General features: G+C 53.4%; 1 protein-coding gene across 1 annotated transcript in view; it reads left to right on the plus strand.

Moving 5' to 3' along the window:
• The window catches only part of LOC125910332 (myosin-6), a gene marked incomplete at its 5' end in the record, with an annotated part of 26,103 nt that overhangs the window by 16,462 nt on the left and 2,612 nt on the right, over window positions 1-7,029 (plus strand). The window lies entirely within an intron of this gene.

Raw genomic sequence — 7,029 nt, forward strand, 5'->3', positions numbered from 1 at the left:
CCACCCCCTTGAGTCTTACTGCCCCGACTAGCTGCATGACCTTAAAGAAGGCACTTCCCGTCTCCATAAAATGAAGGACTAACGAATGGCCTGCTTGGCTCTGAGGTTCAGTGACCTCAACACATTGCCTGGCTGGTCCAGGGAAATCAGTGCCCAACCCAGCGTCCCCATCTCTAAGCTCCCTGGTCATTCCACTTGGCTTGGAAACCTTCTGCCAGCTGCCCCAGTCTAGCCCCCTCCCAGGGGCCATGCCCCCAACTCTGCCATACCCCTCTGCTATTGACACTCAGCCCCTTCCCGTCTCACTGTTGGATGCAGGACCCAGGCCTGGAAGCAGAGAGGACACTATGCAAGTGGGGCTGGGCCAGCGGAGGAGGTAGGGCAGGAGGGGCAGCAGTGTCAGAGGCCAGGAGAGCCCTGGGGGAGGGCCAGGGCCCTGCCTGCCTGAGGTCATGGTGGTCTGACCAGTCCCCTCTCCTGCCAGCTATGGAATGTGAAGCCTGGCCTGGGAGATATTTTGGCTGCACTTTGAGCCATCCCCGCCCCCTGGAACTCAGACCCTGTACACTCCATGCCATAACAATGACGACCACTTCCAATTGTTTCCTAGCTGGGGGGGTGGGGGTGGGGAGAGCACTTTGGGGAAAGGGGGGGAGCCTGGGGGAAATGCTTCTAGTGACAACAGCCCTTTCTAAATCCGGCTAGGGACTGGGTGCAGGTGGGGGTGGGGGTGCCTGCTGCCTGATATATACAGCCCCTGACCAGGTCAAGCTCCACGGCTCTCCCCTGTGCTCTGTCTTTCCTTGCTGCTCTCAGGTAGGAGCGCCAAGCAGGAGGCCTTCCTCTGGGATAAGGGGGCCCCAGTTTCAGGAAGGGGCTCCTCTAGGAACAGCAAGCTGCATGCAGGGCTTCATGCAGAGTACAGGTCTGATCATTGAGCACACATGTGCAGGTCTAAACATGAGTGTAGGTGCCCTGGGAGTGGGAGGGCTCATGTGTTGGGAGTGTGTGTGGATGTCTATATATGAACATATGGGACCAGAATGCATTATGCATTAGAGGTGTGCGCGCGTGCGTGTGTGTGTGTGTGCGTGCGTGTTTTGTGTACAAGCATGCAGTCTCAATGCATGGTGAGGGGAGGGTATGTACCTTACTGCCTAATTAAGATACAAAAATGTCAAGTGGGAGACATGTTTATGATCACGCCTGAGGATAGCTGGTCCATTTGAGGGGAGGGAGAAGAGGATGGCAGAGAAGAATTACTTAGGAAGTACATATGCTTCAAAGCTAGTTCTACGGTGTCCGTAATGAGCGACTACGTATATCCATGCACGTGGAGGTGCTTGTGTGCACATTCAGAAGTCGAGACTGCTACAGCATGTGTACACCCTGCAAAAGGAGCTCACAGGCGTGTGGTGTGCCTGACCCAAGTGTTTGTATACTTGAGAATGTACAGTGATATGGACTTATTTATACTGGACAAATACTTAACATGCGTGTCTGTTGCCCAGGCATGATGGCACAGTGGGAGGGATGTGTGTGCCAAGGTAGAGGAAGGAAACGTGTCTGTATGAGGCATGTGTGTGAGCAGCGGGCACATGTGTTCATCAGAGGACATATGGAGAGCTTTTGGCTGTGTGATGGGTGTGCCTATGAGAGGATGCCCACAAGGGTCTCCTCTCTGAGAGGGTCTACCAAGACTGACAATCAAATGGGAACGGAATGGAAGAGAACTAGATTTAGTCATGAGACATGGGCTAAAGGCCTGGCTCCACCACTAAATAGTTGTTGTGTGTTCTTGGACAAGAAAGCCTCTTAACCTTGCTTTCTTCATCTGTAGAACAGGGTGAAGACTAAGAGAGTGTGCATAAAAATGCTTTGTAGACTGTAAAGGACTGAACATATGCAAGCATTAGTTGTTTCTCAGGTGGCTCAAAGAAGGCAAGTTTCACTAGATGAGTATAGGCAAGGGAAAGACCATCTCCAGGTGGGAGGAGGATGAATGGACATCAGGAAACTGTCAGAACTATTGCCCAGGAGAAAGGGCAACAGTGTTTAGAAAGCCAGACAGAGGACAGGACCAGAGAAGCTGGCCACCACTCCCCACCTGTTTGCAGACCTAGGGGAGGGGCAGGTGCTGAGGGGCAGAGCCAGAGAGCAGCAGGGAGTTGGCCCTGACACAGCCTTCCTTCTTTCCAGGTCCCCTGCAGGCTTGAGCCCCTTTCATCTAGTACACACATTCGAGAAACCAAGGTAAGGAAAGCAGAAGATGGAGTGTGGGGGAATCTGGGAAGATTGGCCATGACAGCCCCAAAGCCAGGCATGGGACTCTGTTTCTGCCTTGTCTTGGGGAGTATGTCTTGGTAACCAAGAGCTCCTTGCCTGTGACTAGAGAGGAGGTGCCAAGGAGGGACAAGGATAAGAGATGGATGGAGTTAACTTTCTGCTCCCATGAGAAGCCCAGAACGCTCCTCCCTCCTCTAGGAGAGCCCCAAGCTGAACAAAAGTTAGCCTCCCTTTCTGCCTGACAGGTTTGCTAGGCTATTACATGGTTGAGGGATAAGCTCAGGGAACCAGGGACTCACAGTGACCCCCCTGACTCATGAGTACGGTGCTAGGCTCTGGGGCTCCCACTGAAACAGAGAACCCAGGGAAGGGAGTGGAGGGTGGGCGGACAGGAGGGCCGCCAGCATCTTCTCCAGCTCCCACCCACTGCAGGCACAGCCATGGTGGATGCGGAGATGGCCGCCTTTGGGGCCGCTGCCCCCTTCCTGCGAAAGTCAGAGAAGGAGCGGCTGGAAGCCCAGACCCGACCTTTTGACCTCAAGAAGGATGTCTTCGTGCCTGATGACAAAGAGGAGTTCGTCAAAGCCAAAATTCTGTCTCGAGAGGGTGGCAAAGTCACTGCTGAGACTGAGCATGGCAAGGTGGGCAGCAGGGCTGGTATGAGTGGCCCTCCTGGACTCCTCCCATAGCTGGGGTACACAGAGAGGGTTGCCACCAGGACCCACCCCATGCAGACCTGAGGACAGTCCGATTTCCCCTTCCTCTGGGCAGGGCTCCACACCTGCCAAATAGCCCTTCTCCTTCCCAACATCCCGTCTGTCTTCTCTATGATCACCGGTGCTTCTCTCTTGAAAACCACTGTCCTAGAACTCACATGACTCCTTTCTGGGAGGAGGGAGGGCTGACCGTACGGCCTGCATGTGGACTGTTGCAGACAGTGACCGTGAAGGAGGACCAGGTGATGCAGCAGAACCCACCCAAGTTTGACAAGATCGAGGACATGGCCATGCTGACCTTCCTGCATGAACCTGCCGTGCTCTACAACCTCAAGGAGCGCTATGCCTCTTGGATGATCTACGTGAGTGCGCCCTCCAGGACATCCTCTGAATCTAGTAGCTTCCTGGTCTGCACAGGCCTGCCTCCTGGAACCCCAGGTTTCTGTTCTTTGTGTGCAGCCATTACAGCACTCTATCTGGGCCCCTGCCTCCCTGGTTCAGTTCTAATACCCCCCCAGGCTGGGATTACTCAGATTTAGTGCTTTCATAGATTTTCCTTTCTCCTCTTCCCCTCCTGGAATGGTTCTCTAACTCTGAAATCTGCCATCCTCCCCTCTTCATCACCAAAAACTCAACCCTCCTTTTCTACCCTAGACCTACTCGGGCCTCTTCTGTGTCACCGTCAATCCCTACAAGTGGCTGCCGGTATACAATGCAGAGGTGGTGGCTGCCTACCGGGGCAAGAAGAGGAGCGAGGCGCCGCCGCACATCTTCTCCATCTCTGACAACGCCTATCAGTACATGCTGACAGGTGACAGGCCTTGACTGGAGGGTTTTCTGGAGAACCCCATGGGAGGGAATGGGCTTATTGGTTTGGGCCACTGGGAGATGCCTGGAGAGAGGCAAGGAGGTGGGGTGGTAGGGTGGGTGGATGCCAGGCAAAAGCATCCTGTGTGGCTCCTGATTTTTCCTCCCCACTTTCTTCCAACAGACAGAGAAAACCAGTCCATCCTGATCACGTGAGTGTATCTCCTACCCTGGTCCCTTCCAGAACCTCCCTGACCCCAGCCCCCATCAGGGACCTCAGATCCCATCAAGGACCCGCCATTCTCTTTTCCCTCTACCTTCATGCCAGCTCTTCTTTCTCCAGTGACCTTTACCCTTGCCTTTGCTCCCCTGCTTCCTTTCTGCTTCCCACTCCTGTGGTAGTTTTCCTCTCTCCTTCCCTTCACTCTCTCTCCTCCAACTCATGGCTCTCTTATCCATAAGCCCAGAGTCACCGTCACCGTATCTTCTTCCCCTCCACACTTTCTTTCATCTTTCCCCATTCTGCCACGCCCACCGCCCCCCATTCTTTTCCAAAATGGCCGAGGCCCATTGCCTCATGTTGACCTTGCCTAGCTAAGACCAGCAAACCCGGCATTTTCCTGTCATCCTTCCTGGTGCTCTCCCTGACACCATGTGTGTCGGAGTACAGCTGTGTGCTTGGGATGCACGTTACCCGGAAGCTCCTGCTTCAGGGCTCCCACTGTCGAGTAGGACCAGACATTCTCTCCTGACTTGAGGCCTGTTTGTCTCAAGCGGTGTCTGTTCATTGCCTAATGAGCCCCTGCCTCTCCCGACAGTGGGGAATCTGGGGCAGGAAAGACTGTCAACACCAAGAGGGTCATCCAGTACTTCGCTGTTATTGCCGCCATTGGGGATCGCAGCAAGAAGGAGCAGACCCCAGGGAAGGTAGGCCTGTTGTCCTCCACGGGCCTGCACTGCAAAAAGGGAAGGGGAGACCTCTCACCAGCCATCCTTCCTGACCTCTGCAGGGCACTCTGGAGGACCAGATCATCCAGGCCAATCCTGCCCTGGAGGCCTTTGGCAATGCCAAGACAGTCCGGAATGACAACTCCTCCCGCTTTGTGAGTGGTCCCTGACCTTGGGTTTGGGACTTGGGCTGGTGAAGGGATGGTGTCAAACATGAGCCTGGCCTCCACTCGTCACCACTCTCCTCCATCTCTCTAGGGGAAATTCATTCGAATCCATTTTGGGGCGACCGGAAAGTTGGCGTCTGCAGACATAGAGACCTGTGAGTGCCATGCATCTGCTAGGACTCAGCTTGAGCTCACCCTCATTCTAAGTCATCATGATCCCAACCTGTCTCTCTCCTCTCTCTGTCTGTCTGCCTTTCTGTCTCTGTCTCTTTTGTGTTTCTAGGTCTATATATTTCTCTCTCTCTGAGACTCCCTCTGGTCTTTCTCCACCTCTCTCTCTGCATGTCTGTATGGGAACCTCTCTCTCTTTGTCTCTCCCTTTCCCTCTGCCTTTTGCTTGCTATGCTTATCATTCATTTCCCTCTATTTCCTTGCACTTAAATCCCAACATTTCTCTTTTTTCTCCGATTACTGTTCACAGACCTTCTGGAAAAATCCAGAGTTATTTTCCAGTTGAAAGCGGAGAGAGACTATCACATTTTCTACCAAATCCTGTCTAACAAAAAGCCCGAGCTGCTGGGTGAGTCAGAGCTACCAACCGAGACCAACTATCTCCATGGCAACCTGGTCCCCTCTGCTTGAGGCTGCTTGCTAGCATGCCCTGGGTTTATGGCACTGCTGGATTCAGTTCTGTGGGATGTGGGACCACATTAAGCCTTGTCATGTGCTTTCCTGCAAGTCCTGTGCTGTGGTAGGCAGCCCCAGCGAGAGCCAGGGGGTTGTGCCTCATCCTAACCACATCTTTTCTTCCCAGACATGCTGCTGATCACCAACAACCCCTATGATTATGCATTCATCTCCCAAGGAGAGACCACGGTGGCCTCCATTGATGATGCTGAAGAGCTCATGGCCACTGATGTAAGTGTGTGAGAACCTGGTTGAGAGGTGAGGGGACAGGCAGTGAGGGGTAAATGAGGCCAGTTCAATGGCTCAGTAGGAGAGCTGAGACACTGTCTATCTCTTATTCAAAGTGGTATGGCCCTCCCCATGGGGCAGAACAAGCCTTATGACCACTATGTGTTGGGAAATAGGTGTGATGAGACAGTGGTGGCCAGTATTTGATGTTCAAGCAAAAAGGGCTGAACACCATGAGACAGAGAAGCAGACAAGACAAGAAGCAAGGCATCACCCAGGGAAGAGGGGTAGGTCATGCAGTCACCATGGGGCTGGGGCAGGCTGTTAGGTGAAGACCAGAGATAGGTATAAATGGTTCCAGCAGGGAAGCAAGTATAGGGCCCAGATGAAGGACAAAAGTAGAAATCATGAGTGGGTAAACAGGGCAGCTCCAGAGGACAGTTGTGACCACAGATGCCAGATCTGGGGCAGTATGCACACCATCTTGCTCTTGTACTGCCCATCTTGGTGTTGGAGTTTCCTACCGGGTATGGGAGTATCAGAAGCCACAAGGATTCAGGAAAGAAGCTCTGTCTCCAACTGAAGCAGGATCTCATTTACGTACCATACTTCCTATTCCGGGGTCCACCAATATGGGATTTGCCTACAGAATGCCTTTGATGTACTGGGCTTCACCTCAGAGGAGAAGAACTCCATGTACAAGCTGACGGGTGCCATCATGCACTTTGGAAACATGAAGTTCAAACAGAAGCAGCGAGAGGAGCAGGCTGAGCCAGACGGCACTGAAGGTAGGAGTCTGGATGCTGGAGGGCAGCTGTGGAGTCACTGAGGGCCACATCTGTAGAGGAGTCAACCCTTTACCAACTTGGCTGCCTACCCTCTCCTTTCAGAGGCTGACAAATCTGCCTACCTCATGGGGCTCAACTCAGCTGACCTGCTCAAGGGGCTGTGCCACCCTCGAGTGAAAGTGGGCAATGAATATGTCACCAAGGGGCAGAATGTCCAGCAGGTGGGTCATCTTTAGGAGATAAATGGGGAGGGTGCTGGAATGCTGCACTGGGGGCTTTGGAATTCACTGTCCCCACTAACTCTGCTCATCTGGGTCTCTCCCTTACCTTCCAGGTGGCATATGCCACCGGGGCACTGGCCAAGGCAGTGTACGAGAAGATGTTCAACTGGATGGTGACACG

This window comes from Panthera uncia (assembly GCF_023721935.1).
Source record: "Panthera uncia isolate 11264 chromosome B3 unlocalized genomic scaffold, Puncia_PCG_1.0 HiC_scaffold_1, whole genome shotgun sequence".
Taxonomy (NCBI): Eukaryota; Metazoa; Chordata; class Mammalia; order Carnivora; family Felidae; genus Panthera; species Panthera uncia.